This window comes from Triticum aestivum, chromosome 6B (genome assembly GCF_018294505.1).
Source record: "Triticum aestivum cultivar Chinese Spring chromosome 6B, IWGSC CS RefSeq v2.1, whole genome shotgun sequence".
NCBI classification, from domain to species: domain Eukaryota; kingdom Viridiplantae; phylum Streptophyta; class Magnoliopsida; order Poales; family Poaceae; genus Triticum; species Triticum aestivum.
In genome coordinates, this window is record NC_057810.1 from 489,046,911 (window position 1) to 489,060,605 (window position 13,695).

General features: G+C 41.9%; 1 non-coding gene across 1 annotated transcript; it reads right to left on the reverse strand.

Moving 5' to 3' along the window:
• Positions 1-1,225: 1,225 nt before the first annotated feature.
• Positions 1,226-1,506, reverse strand: TRNAL-AAG (transfer RNA leucine (anticodon AAG)). The gene is made up of 2 exons: positions 1,468-1,506; positions 1,226-1,267 (listed from the first exon to the last, which is right to left on the reverse strand). It is a non-coding gene; the product is annotated as a tRNA-Leu (tRNA).
• Positions 1,507-13,695: the final 12,189 nt, after the last annotated feature.

The window sequence follows — 13,695 nt, forward strand, 5'->3', positions numbered from 1 at the left end:
ATGAATCATGTTCCCGAGATTTGTAAATAATTGCATCGGTGAGTTCATATTCAAATGAATAAAAAGAAGTGAATGTATATCCGACACAAAAAAAGGAAAAGATATTGACCAGAGTAGATTTACGAATCAAGTTCCTGATACATTGTAAAATATTGCATCGATGAATTCATATTCAAGGGAATAAAAAAAAGTGAATTTATATCCGACGAAAAAGGAAAAGATATTGACCCGAGTAGATTTACGAAACAAGTTCCTGATACTTTGCAAAATATTGCATCGGTGAATTTTCATATTCAAGGGAATAAAAAAACAAGTGAGTGCATGTCCAAGAGAAAAGGAAAATATTCAAGGAAAAGATATTGAGCAGAGTAGATTTACTAATCAAGTTCCTGATACTTTGTAAAATATTGCATCGATGAAATCATATTCAAGGGAATAAAAAAAACAAGTGAACGTATATCCGACAAAAAAGGAAAAGATATTGATCAGAGTAGATTTATGAATCAAGTTCTTGATAGTTTGTAAAATATTGCATCGGTGAATTTTCATATTCAAGGGAATAAAAAAAAGCTGAACTCATATTCAAGGGAATAAAAAAACAAGTGAATGCATATCCGACAGAAAAGGAAATGATATTGACCAGAGTAGATTTACGAATCAAGTTCTTGATACTTTGTAAAATATTGCATCGGTGAATTTTCATATTCAAGGGAGAAAAAGCAAGTGAGTGCATATCCGAGAGAAAAGAAAAATATTCCCTCAAAAAAGAATTTGACCAGAGTGGGATTTGAACCCACGCCCTTTCGGACCAGAGCCTTAGGCCCAGTTCTTTTGCAGGATTCTCCGAGAATCTACCCCTCCCTAGCTTCTCCTAGAATCTTTGACCCCCATTGGTTTTACAATCCTAACTAATTAGACCATAACTAAATAGCATTGCAAAACAAATGGGGCTCAAAGATTCTGGAAAAATCTGTGTAGGGGTCAGATTATGGAAGAATCTGGCAAAGAACTGGACCTTAATCTGGCGCCTTATATTCAAGGGAATAAAAAAACAAGTGAATGCATATCCGACAGAAAAGGAAATGATATTGACCAGAGTAGATTTACGAATCAAGTTCTTGATACTTTGTAAAATATTGCATCGGTGAATTTTCATATTCAAGGGAGAAAAAGCAAGTGAGTGCATATCCGAGAGAAAAGAAAAATATTCCCTCAAAAAAGAATTTGACCAGAGTGGGATTTGAACCCACGCCCTTTCGGACCAGAGCCTTAGGGCCAGTTCTTTTGCAGGATTCTCCGAGAATCTACCCCTCCCTAGCTTCTCCTAGAATCTTTGACCCCCATTGGTTTTACAATCCTAACTAATTAGACCATAACTAAATAGCATTGCAAAACAAATGGGGCTCAAAGATTCTGGAAAAATCTGTGTAGGGGTCAGATTATGGAAGAATCTGGCAAAGAACTGGACCTTAATCTGGCGCCTTATACCAACTCGGCCATCTGATCTTTTTGCCTCAAAATGTGTACTAGGCATTGAAGTACTTGTCGTTGACTCGAGAGCAAAATGCAAAAATAATAATGACCAGAGTGGGATTTGAACCCACACCCTTTTAGGATTAGAGCCTTAATCTGGCGCCTTAGACCAACTCGGCCATCTGATCATTTTTATATAAATTGGACACCAGTACTATTTAAACGTTGGATTAATGCGCAAAAACTTTTGCCGTACAAGCGAGCTGGCTCTGGCCAACATTTAGATTCTCCCTTAACTAGCATCTACCTGCGCTTACGCCTCTTCTCCCGATGTTGCTATCTTCGCTGTGTCATTGCTTCCTCTGCTCTCGCGATATTTGAGCTTGCGACCGCAAGAGGACTGCTTGCTCCGCTTGCAAGAACAGGACTGCAACACCGCCTTTTGATGTTTGCCGACGACGCAATGATCTTTCTCAAGACAAACGAGCGGGATTTGAACACATGTGCAACACTTCTCAATCTATTTGGAGAGGCATCGGGTTTTCGTATCAACCTTGCCAAGAGTGCAGCCTACCCGATACGATGCTCTGTCAAGGCCATGGAAACAGTGGAGCGAACACTTGGCTGCCCGAGCGGTGCTTTTCCGTGCAAATACCTGGAATTACCGCTCACACTGAGGAAACAATCCCATTTGCAGCTGTCAAGTCTTGTGGATCAGCTCGCGACAGCGTTGCCAAAGTGGAAAGCAACAAAGATGCCAAAGAGTGGAAGAATGCTCCTAGTACAATCTATGCTGTGTGCGGTCCCGCTTCACGCGATGAGGCGAACTCGTCGGGCTGCAGCTGTGCAGTCGCCTGGGAAACCGTGTGCGCCCCCAAGTGGGCAGGCGGGCTAGGCATCCCTAACCTGCGATGGATGAACAACACTGTGCAAGCAATGTGGCCTTGGCTACAACGACCAGACACATCGCGACCATGGGCGGAATTTGACATCGCTGTGCCGCAAGCTTCAAGGCAAATCTTCAACGCGTCTGCTCGCTGGATCCTAGGAGATGGAAATGCAGCACTCTTTTGGGAGGATAGATGGCTTGAAGAATATCAGATCGGGGAGATTGCACCCTTGACCTATGGGCGAGTCAGGAAGAAAATAAGAGGGACTTGCACCGTATCCCAAGCACTACAGAATGACCGCTGGGTTGCTCAAGTAAGCCCGGAGGTATCAGCCGAATCACTGCGTGAGTACCTACAGCTGTGGAACATGATCCAAAGAGTCAAGCTTGATCCAGCGCAAAGCGATAACATCACTTGGTCATGGGAAGCAAGTGGATGCTACTCAGCGAGGTCAGCTTATGTAGCCAAGTTCTGGGGCAGACAAATCGTCCCCACGGCAGAATTCACTTGGAAATCTAAGGCACCGGCACCCTGTCGCTTCTTCACATGGCTCGCAATTCAGAATAGATGTTGGACATCCGATCGCTTGGCAAGACGGGGACTCGGCCATCAAGACTGTTGCCCAACGTGCAACCAAGCTGAAGAGAGCATAACCACATCCTACTTTAGTGTGTCCTGGCACGGGAAGTATGGACCGCGATCTGCCACCCCTTAGGCAAGCCAGAGTGGGTACCTACCACGAATGACAACCTCATCGCATGGTGTCAAGACAAGGGAGGAAGAGGACAATCCGGGAAGGATGTGAATGCAATCATCATTCTAGGTCTATGGCAACTATGGAAACACCGCAACTCGATTGTCTTCGATGGGGCTGCACCTTTAAAAAACCGAGTTATACAAGCCGTCGTCCGGGAGAGCCGCGTATGGAAACAAGGGGCATACTACGAGGAGACATGAACGTGTTCTTTGCGGAAGTGGAGAAGTGGGCAGCAGGGAGTAGATAGTCATAAGAGAGAAAGGTGGAGGTGGGGTTAGTGTTCAGTGTACATATGTAATCTGTAACACTAACGTGGACGGGCTCTTTACCCCGATTCCTTCATAATATAGTACGCACACTCGTGCGTATTCGAGAAAAAAAATTATGCTAGCCATCGAGCTGCCCTTCAGCATTGACCTATGACATCAACATGTACTAAATCTACGACAATTAATTTTGACCCGAGAAAGTATTATTTTCTTTTTTTATTTTTTTGCGGGAAATTACTTGTATTACTCGCGTAGCCGAGCTACCAGCAGAAAGTGTTACTTTTACAGAGAGACATTTTTTCCTTGATAGCCAACATCGCCAACATCGCCAACAGGACTAAAAAGAAATTGGTTGCTCGGTAATGGAAAACGCAGAAAGTCGATACTACAAACAAACTCCTAAGCACAGACTGCTTATACTTTTTTTTTGGCGGGGAACAGACTGCTTATCCTTGGTGCACACGATTCATTCTTCAACGACTGATCGTTCTACTCTTGGTCCAGTAGTTTCTGTTATTAAAATTGCAGCTAGTGCCTTTAATTTGGTGATCTTCAAACACATCCATTGTTGAGAGGCAGTAATTGAACTTAGGTACAGACAAACCCATCTTAAAAAAATGCATTTTGAACGTGTTTTAGAATGTCAGAAATGACTAAACAAAATTTTACACATACATCTTCGTAGAATATGTGCGCGAAAGTTTTTACAAATAAATGTCTTTTTATTTTGCCTCTACAGAAAAGGCAAACATCAGTGCTTCTAAATAGCGTTTCACGACACATTTTGTTGTCTTTTTGCACATGCCAAAAAAAGTTGTTTTTGGCGAAACTTTTTGGGTGCACATAAAACACAGAAATGTATGCATGCAACTTTTTTTTTCCAGATTTTTTGCCATCGAAGCGGTCTCACATGTACCTGCATTCATACATATATTTTTCCTTGTCATTTGAATATTGTTGCTCATTTGTTAGCTACAGCTTGTATGTATTCATGTTTTCTATTCTTTTGTCCTGGATTGCATATGGAAAACTCTTGGTAGTCTTCACTACTATTAAACAATCAAACAAAAACTTTCTTACGTGCACCCCAGAATTAACCCCACAACACTGCACAAAACAATCAACACCGCATGATTAGGCCCACAAATATCAATCTAAGAGTCATCCTTGATCTAATAGCTTTATGATGTGAACTTAGCAATTAGCAATGACTGACCGTACTACACCATCCTATAAGCCTTCCCTCAAACAACCTATCCGAGGTCCCCTGCAATCACGCACTCGCATCCGCAACCCCTCCTCCAAACACGCAAGGCACGCAGGAAAAAGGAAACTGAACCGTTCCGCACAGACTGCCCCATCTCCGGCGCCCTTGACGGGTGTCTCTTCTGCCCAACCATTCCTTTGGTGCCCTGCTCCACTCTCAACGGGCTAGCGCCGGCCAAAGGTTGTGCTTCAGCTAGAGCGGTTGCCCAGGCGCAGGCGAGCGATGCGGTCAACACGGGGCGACAGCGGTAGCTCGATCCAAGGAACAGTGATGTCCAATACGTGCACTCCAACGGGGCTGGTGAAAGCACAAGTGCTCCCTGGGTGATTTTGGTAATTAATGTCAACATATCTCTTGTTGGACTAATACTTTTATCTAGTATATTTCAGATAAGTCCAACAGGGGAGTGGCATGGACAAGAGGATGTGAAACCCCTTCAAGATGCTAAGGACAAAGGATTGGCTCAAGCTCAAAGCTCAGGACTCTACATTTTCTATTTTAGTGATCCAAGATCACACTGACTCCATAGGAAAGCCAATACTATTAAAAGGGGATGAGGTGTTGTTTAATGACTTGCTTGCTCAAAGTGCTTACTGATATGCTCCAAGCCCTAAACCACTTTCTCATATCCACATATGTCTCAAACCAAAAGTCAAACTCGGCCCCGCCGATTTGATCCATCCGGCGCCACCGAGTTCTCTTGACATAGCCACTGCCAGAAATCCTAATCAATTCGGTCTCACCGATGGGGTCTCGGTCTCACCGAGATGGGCTTGCAAACTCTCCGTTGCCTATCGCAATAATTTCGGTCTCACTGAGATATGCAATCGCTCCCACCGAGTTTGCTTGACCAACTCTCTGTTTCACTTATTACCAAAATCGGTCCCACCGAGTTTGTGTAATCGGTCAAACCGAGATGAGGTTTTACCCTAACGCTAGCACATCGGTCCTACCAAGTTGATCATATCGGTCCCACCGAAATGCCTAATGGTCACATTTTGAACTGACTCGGTCTGACCGAGTTTCGTAAATTATGTGTAATGGTTAGGTTTTTTGTGGAGGCTAAATATACCCCTCCACCCTCTCTTCATTCATGGAGAAAGCCATCAAAACGTGCGTACACTTCCAACATTCATTTTCTGAGAGAGAACCACCTACTCATGTGTTGAGGCCAAGATATTCCATTCCAACCATATGAATCTTGATCTCTAGCCTTCCCCAAGTTGCTTTCCACTCAAATCATCTTTCCACCAAATCCAATCCTATGAGAGAGAGTTGAGTGTTGGGGAGACTATCATTTGAAGCACAAGAGCAAGGAGTTCATCATCAACACACCATCTATTACCTTTTGGAGAGTGGTGTCTCCTAGATTGGTTAGGTGTCACTTGGGAGCCTCCGTCAAGATTGTGGAGTTGAACCAAGGAGTTTGTAAGGCAAGGAGATCGCCTACTTCATGAAGATCTACCCTAGTGAGGCAAGTCCTTCGTGGGCTATGCCCATGGTGGGATAGACAAGGTTCCTTTTTCGTGGACCCTTCGTGGGTGGAGCCCTCCGTGGACTCGCGCAGCCGTTACCCTTCGTGGGTTGAAGTCTCCATCAACGTGGATGTACCATAGCACCACCTATCGGAACCACCCCAAAAATCTCCGTGTCTCCAATTGCGTTTGCACACTCCAATCCCATCCCTTTACTTTCTTGCAAGTTGCATGCTTTACTTTCCGCTGCTCGTATACTCTTTGCATGCTTGCTTGATATGTATTGTGAATGTTTAAACTTGTGCCTAAACTTCACCTCAACTTGAAAAACTTAAAAATTGCTACTTTTCTTTGTTGAGAGTCTATTCACCCCCCCTCTAGACACCTCTTCTTGATCCTTTCAATTGGTATCAGAGCTTTGGTCTCCATTGCTTTGGTTTAATCACCATTGGAGGAAGATGGGTGAGTCTACATTGGGGAGTCTTAGACATAGAGTGCCTATACTTATGGAGAGTACTTTCATGAGTGGAAAAATGAGATGCTTGAGATTCTCAATGAATATCATTTGAGCAAGTACATTACCAACCCTTGTGCTTGCCTTGTTGATCCTTTGCATCCCACTCCCAATGAGGATCTTGACATGATTCGCAATCTTAGAACTATCAATCTTATCATTAGAGGATTGCCTAGAAATTTGATTTGTCACTTGCCTACTCTTGATTGTGCTTATACTATATGGATATTTCTTGAGGAAAGATTTCCAAATTGTTTCTTGCAAAATCTAGATGAGATTCTTCATAAGTCAATTGCCTTGAATAAAATGAGTACTGGTGATTCCTAAGTTTGATGATTGTCTGTTTGAGCTTCGTGACCTTATGCGTGCCAAAGGAGATGTTGGAATCATTAGCAATATCATCTCCGAAGCCATTAGATTTCATAAATACGATTATTATCATGATCATTTATCTAATGAATCACTCTCTCTAGGAATTGATCCATCACATGACGACGTTGAACATGGATACTATGATGAGGATGATGATAGTGACTATGATCTTGATGATGCAATGAGACACTTTGGCCTTATGGCTAATCTTCACGGCTACATGGCTGGAGGAAAGGAATGGGTCCTTGATAGTGGATGTACCAATCACATGACCGGAGATAAAGATATGTTTCCTGATCTTGCTGAAAACGACGACCCTCGAAAGTATGTCACTTCTATTGATAACTCGGCCTCGGTAAGGTGGCCATCTCACATGATAGCTCCATACAAAATGTTATGCTCGTTGAATCTCTTGGCTATAATTTAATTTTTGTATCTAGACTTGCTGATTTTGGTTTCAATGTTCTATTTACTAAAGTAGATTGCCAAGTGTTTCAAAGAGATAATCATAAAATGGTCTTTACCGGCATACGTAGAGGTGATCTATACATTGTTGACTTCACTAAAAAGGCTCAACCTAGAACTTTCTTAATTGCTAAATCTTCCAAAGGCCGGTTGTGGCATAGACGGTTAGGTCATGTGGGCATGCGAAACCTTGACAAGCTTATTAAAGGTGATCATATTCTTGGTGTTAAAGATGTCATATTTGATAAGGATAGACTTTACAGCGCTTGCTAAGCAGGAAAACAGGTTGGAGGAAGCCACCCCGTGAAGAATATCATGACCACGAGAAGACCGCTCGAGCTACTTCATATGGATCTCTTTGGTCCCAATGCCTACAAAAGTCTCGGTGGAAACTCTTTTGGTCTAGTTATAGTCGATGATTTTTCAAGATTTACGTGGGTGTTCTTTCTTGATGATAAATCGCAGGTCCAAAAGATCTTCAAGAACTTCGCTAGGAAGGCCCAAAATCAATTTGAAGTGAAGATCAAGAAAGTTCGCAGCGACAACAGAACAGAATTTAAGAAAGCAAATGTGGATTCCTTCCTTGACGAAGAAGGGATTCACATGAGTTCTCGGCTATGTACACACCTCAACAAAATGGAGTTGTTGAGAGGAAGAACCGGAGCTCATCGAAATGGCGAGAACGATGCTTGATGAATACAAGACGCCAAAACACTTTTGGGCGGAAGCGGTTGAGACAGCTTGTCATGCAACAAATCGCTTGTATCTTCACAAGGTACTCAGCAAGACGGCATACGAGCTCCTCACCGGTAACAAACCCCAAGTTGGATACTTTCGAGTATTTGGCTCAAAGTGCTACATTCTTGATAATCATCATCGTTCTAAATTTGCTCCCAAATCTCATGAAGGTTTCCTACTTGGTTATGGCTCAAACTCTCACACTTACCGTGTCTACAACAATTTCACCTGAGAGGTTGAAGAGGCGGTAGATGTGAAGTTTGATGAATCTAACGGCTCGCAAGTAGAGCAATTGCCAATTGATGTAGGAGACAAAGACTCTTCGGAAGCAATCCAAGACTTGTCTATTGGCAAGATCCGTCCAACGGAGGTGAAGGAGAGTACCTCGTCCGTCCAAGTGGAAGCTTCTACCTCACGACAAGGTGAACCAAGAGTTGATATGGAAGCATCCACAAGTGGGACATACCAAGATGAAGAAAACGAGGAAGTACACCAAGATGAACCTCCTTCTCTACCACGACAAGAGAACAACAACGTCAACAATGAAGAAGGCCAAGAAGAAGAACGAGATGATGAAGAAGATGTTCCACCCCGACGAAAACAAAAGATCTCACGAGTTCGAGCAAGAGTCGCCAGAGACCATCCCGTCGAGCAAATCTACAATGATATCCAAACCGGGCGAATCACTCGCTCTAAAACTCGTTTGGCTAATTTTTGTGAATATTTTTCATTCATCTCTAGCATTGAACCCATGAAGGTTGAAGAAGCATCGGAAGATCCAGATTGGATAAATTCCATACATGAAGAGCTACACAACTTTGTGAGAAACCAAGTGTGGACATTGGTCGAGAAGCCCGACAACAACCACAACATCATCGGTACCAAATGGGTGTTTCGCAAGCAAGATGAAGATGGACAAGTAGTTCGCAACAAAGCACGTCTCGTCGCCCAAGGCTACACTCAAGTCGAAGGTATGGACTATGGTGAGACATATGCCCCTATTGCTAGACTTGAGTCCATTCGCATATTACTTGCCTATGCTAATCACCATGATATCACCTTGTACCAAATGGGCATTAAAAGTGCTTTTCTAAATGGTGAAATTGAGGAGGAAGGTTATGTTAAACAACCTCCCGGCTTTATTAATCCTAAGATACCAAACCATGTTTACAAACTTCACAAAGCTCTTTATGGTCTCAAACAAGCTCCTAGAGCGTGGTATAAATGCTTGACCAAGTTCCTTATTGAAAAAGGCTTTGAGATTGGAAAAGTTGATTCTTCTCTCTTCACTAAAAGGGTAAATGGAGAATTATTTGTGTGCCAAATTTATGTTGATGATATCATATTTGGTTCAACTAACCCTCATTTTAGTGAGAAGTTTGGGAAGCTTATGTCGGAGAAGTTTGAGATGTCTATGATGAGTGAACTCAAGTTCTTTCTTCGTTTGCAAATCAAGCAAACTAAGGAGGGAACCTTTATCTCTCAAACAAAGTATACTAAGGAATTATTCAAGAAGTTCATTATGCAAGAATGCAAAGGTATGAATACCCCCATGCCTACTAGTGGACATCTTGACTTGAATAAAGATGGTGAACCCGTTGATCAAAAAGTTTACCGCTCTATGATTGGTTCATTGTTATATCTATGTGCCTCCCATCCCGATATTATGCTAAGTGTGTGCATGTGTGCACGATATCAAGCGGCTCCTAAAGAATGTCATTTTAAGGCTGTGAAAAGGAGAGTGAGATACTTAATACATACACCAAATTTTGGCATTTGGTATCCAAAGAGGTCTTCTTTTGATCTTGTTGGCTACTCCGATTTGGACTATGCCGGAGACAAGGTTGATAGAAAGTCCACTTCGGGTACTTGTCAATTTCTTGGTAGATCTCTTGTGTCTTGGTCCTCCAAGAAACAAAACTCGGTATCCTTATCCACCGCCGAAGCGGAATATATTGCCGCTGGTTCATGTTGTGCTCAATTACTTTGGATGACCCAAACTCTTAAAGATTATGGGATATATGTGAAACATGTTCCATTGCTTTGTGACAATCAAAGTGCTATTAAGATTGCTCACAATCCCATGCAACATTCTCGAACTAAGCATATTGAGGTTCGTCATCATTTCATTCGAGATCACGTTGCTAAAGTAAACATTAATCTTAAGCATGTTCATACCGATAAGCAATTGGCAGATATATTCACCAAACCGCTTGATGAGAAAGTATTTTGCCGATTGAGAGGTGAATTGAACATCATTGATGCTTCAAACTTGGAGTAGGAACTCCATTTGGATACATGCAAGGCATGAGCCTATGACTAATCCTTGATATTTCTCTTATGATGATAATCATATGTCTTGGATATATTTGCACCCTTGCATGTTATCTAACCCTTGTAGGCACTTGGATGAATCTAAATCTATGAGATTGCATCTCACTCACATCTTGAGCAATCTCTACATCACCAAGTCTCTACAATACGGTGGTTGAAGACAAGGAAGCATGAAACCCTTCAAACATATCCTTTGACAATTTATATATATCAAATTTCTTTTGGTATCACATTTCATGATTGACACTTTGGATACAAAAGTGCTCCTCCTTGCAAAACTAATCCATGTAGGTAGATGAACTCCAATTACAAGTGGTGCTCCCAATGAACTACATCAACCTTGAGCATCCCACACAAGTTCAACTACATGATCAAGATCAACACCACCACCCAAGGTATGTTATTCCATCTTAGAGAAGCTTTACCCCAAGTCATGGGTCAAAGAAGCTCAACAAGACGTGAATACATCAAAATGCTTAAACAAAAAATGGCAACCCCATTTTGAGCTTAAATGATGAGTATGACCTATGATCAAGTGTCTTCACTTGATTCCTAAGTCAATATACTCTAACATAGGTGACTTTCTCGCCAACCAATTCTAGATGAAGTTCTCTAGTGTTTCTTTGTGCTCGTGCATTTGTCTCATGCATATTTGTTTCCCTTTTCAAAAAAAAACTTCATCTAGATTTCTTTCCTTTTTATTTTTGTTCTGCATTCCCTGCATCCTATTCATCACAAATCCTTTAGTTAATTCCCTGCAAATCCTTGTGAGATCTTATTTGCTTAGTGAGCTAAGGTGACAAGTGCTTTATCTCTGTAATGAAGTCGGACACACCGGTTTGTTTCTTTCGGTCAAATCGAATCACCTCGGTGCCACCGAAGACAACAAGTCGGTGCTATTGATTTCAAATGCTGAGGAGATACTTTGTCACTTACATCCTGCACATTTTTGTTCCAGCTCCACTCGATGATTCTTATCCTCTACCAGCACCTTATTTTTCCCTGCTACTTTGCTATGTGACTCAAGGACCAAACCTATTTTGACTCACACTCCAGAAGACCCTTCTTGGAAATTGATGTCAAAGGGGGAGAGAGAGCTCACATCAAAGCTTAATCATATCAAAAGGGGGGAAGAAAGATCAATAATCACATCAAATATAGACCCTAGATGCTTGGTATTCAAAGAGGAGAGAAGTCACATGTATTTAGAGGGGAAAGACATGTTCATGTTGTCTGTGTGTTTGCTTTGCTCTGATTTTCTATTCCTTATCTTCTCCTAGTATCCCATATAAGATTTAGGGGGAGCAAGACATCTAAGGGAAGGAAATCTTCGAATTCATTGCATACCTTTACCTTTGGGGGCATGTCTACATTCAAATAGAGTACCCAGTACTCACTCTCTACATGTGATCCCAATCTTGGTAGCCTTGTGGTTTGCTGCTCTTGCTCTGTTTAGTAGATGTTTTTATGTTGTCTAACCTTGTTTACTCAGGTTCATCTCTTCCAAAGCTAGCTCAAGACCACAAGGTAAGTATATGCATCACACTCATGTGCATGAGGATCTCTTGCTGATGTACATATTGTTTGCAAGAAGGACTCATGAGCATGAAGGTACATTTCCTATATTCACACCACTTGCTCTGATGCATATAGCCAAGATACATGTAACTCATTGCTTGCTCTGTCATGATTATGCACTCACATGATCTTATGTTCCATATTTACATGATTGCATACATGTCCTTCAAAAGATTTACCTGCCTTTCTCTATATCTTTATCTAAAGCTTTGATGTATATTGTCTTCAATTACCAAAAAGGGGGAGATTGAAAGCACAAGTGCTCCCTGGGTGATTTTGATAATTAATGTCAACATATCTCTTGTTGTACTAATACTTTTATCTAGTATATTTCAGATAAGTCCAACAGTGGAGTGGCATGGACAAGAGGATGTGGAACCCCTTCAAGATGCTAAGGACAAAGGATTGGCTCAAGCTCAAAGCTCAGGACTCTACATTTTCTATTTTAGTGATCCAAGATCACATTGAGTCCACAGGAAAGCCAATACTATTAAAAGAGGATGATGTGTTGCTTAATGGCTTGCTTGCTCAAAGTGCTTAGTGATATGCTCCAAGCCCTCAACCACTTTCTCATATCCACATATGTCCCAAACCAAAAGTCAAACTCGGACCCACCGATTTGATCCATCCGGCGCCACCGAGTTCTCTTGACATAGCCACTGCCAGAAACCCTAATCAATTCGATCTCACCGATGGGATCTCGGTCTCACCGAGATGGGCTTGCAAACTCTTTGTTGCCTATTGCTACGTCTTGAGCTTGCGTAGGTTTTCCTTGAAGAGGAAAGGGTGATGCAGCAATAGTAGAGTAAGTATTTCCCTCAGTTTTTGAAAACCAAGGTATCAATCCAGTAGGAGGCTCCTCAAAAGTCCCACGCACCTACACAAACAAACAAAGAACTCGCAACCAACGCAATAAAGGGGTTGTCAATCCCTTCACGACCACTTGCAAAAGTGAGATCTGATAGAGATAGTGATAAGATAAATATATTTTTGGTATTTTATAATATAGATTGGAAAAGTAAAGATGCAAACAAAAGTAGATTGAAAGCTTATATGATAAAAGATAGACCCGGGGGCCATAGGTTTCACTAGTGGCTTCTCTCAAGATGGCATAAGTATTTCGGTGGGTGAACAAATTACTGTCGAGCAATTGATAGAAAAGCGAATAATTATGAGATTATCTAGGCATGATCATGTATATAGGCATCACGTCCGTGACAAGTAGACCGACTCCTGCCTGGATCTACTACTATTACTCCACACATCGACCGCTATCCAGCATGCATCTAGAGTATTAAGTTCATAAGAACAGAGTAACGCATTAAGAAAGATGACATGATGTAGAGGGATAAACTCATGCAATATGATATAAACCCCATCTTTTTATCCTCGATGGAAACAATACAATACGTGCCTTGCAACCCCGGCTGTCACTGGGTAAGGACACCGCAAGATTGAACCCAAAGCTAAGCACTTCTTCCATGGCAAGAAAGATCAATCTAGTAGGCCAAACCAAACTGATAATTCGAAGAGACTTGCAAAGATAACTCAATAATACATAAA